The sequence below is a fragment of the Apium graveolens genome, chromosome 5 (assembly GCF_009905375.1).
Source record: "Apium graveolens cultivar Ventura chromosome 5, ASM990537v1, whole genome shotgun sequence".
Classification (NCBI taxonomy): Eukaryota; Viridiplantae; Streptophyta; class Magnoliopsida; order Apiales; family Apiaceae; genus Apium; species Apium graveolens.
In genome coordinates this window covers 52,752,629-52,754,070 of record NC_133651.1, presented here as the reverse complement: position 1 = coordinate 52,754,070, position 1,442 = coordinate 52,752,629, and positions in this window count along the sequence as shown.

The following is a 1,442-nucleotide window of genomic DNA, read 5'->3' as shown; positions in this document are numbered from 1 at the left end:
AAAAATCTTTAAGTTATTGGCAAGTTTTGTACCATTAAGACAGTAAAACACATGCGGTACTTCCTGCATAGTACGATTATCAATTACTGCGAGAACTCATTTTAGTGATTGACTCCTTATAAAACAAGAACAAAGTACAAATATACCAGTTCCCCGAACTGTAATGTATGATCTGTAATAACCTTGAAAAAATTGGCATAATGCTGAACATTATCTGCCTCACCTGTTAAAATGCAACATGGAAAACAAATTCAAAATCTCAGGTTTTTAAATAGAAGCTGTTAATGACAAGATACCTCCATAAGTTCCATCTTTTGGAATAACGGATTCATCAAAAACACATATTTTAAACTTTAGTGCTTCATCAGTATGGTAGAGAGCAATGGTATCACCAATTTTAATTTGTGTATCTCGAATGAACCAATTCCACTCATTAGTAAAAAGGACTGCGTCAGTAACCCATTTTGCATGTATAGGTCATTCTTGATTCTCAAAACAAAATGTAATGACTGGAGACTTTTCACATAACCCCAATTTGTCGCAAGTATCTGAATTGATAACCTAGAAGGAACAAAACTATTAGAGACAACACATTAAAAAAATGACAATATTTTAAAATAAATTTTGAAATATGGACGTCTATTTGTTACCTCTGTGAATGATGTGCCCAACAAATGTTTGTCTTCAATAGGTATGTGTTAAACAGTGCAGAAATTAGTTGTAGCATTACAACAAAAAGTGGTACTCAGTCTTTCTAGCTCGGTATCAGTCCAGGTCAAGTCGGAATCTCATGCCACTTCTGTATATTTCATTTCCACTGCATACGGATTATATACTTGAAATTTGAACTGCGTTCCTCCTTCATATTCCAGTAGAACCATATGGTAGGGCTTCATTAAGTAGAAATTCATCATATCAGACAGATTTTCGATGCTCTTAGAGTTTCTCAGATATTTTCCCGTCCAAATAATATTCAAGGGTCCTAACAACTTAACCTCACCAGGGAGGTGACTCCCATAGTTTACATAAAATGGCAATGCCAGAAACTGCATAATTTGAACAAAATAAGCAAAACAGATACTCTAATATATAACAATTACAATTATCACATAATGAGCAATTGAACTTTAACAAAGTATAGAGCTACATTTTAATACATACCAATTCCTCCTTTCTGTAAAAATCACTCATATTTGTACAAACAAAACATATCTGAACTTCTTTTATATCCATTCTGCATCAATTTACATTCAACGATCAATCGAACATCAAATTCTTATTCAAACAATGAGAATACGTAAAACATAATTGAACAACTTACTTCTTTCGGAATGAGTACCCCCGATTAAATGGTATGGATTAGTTATTGTACTGAATGCAACACTTCAAGCTCTAAGCATAAATTACTTGAATCAGCTTCAAATTGAAAGAGAGAGTGTGTG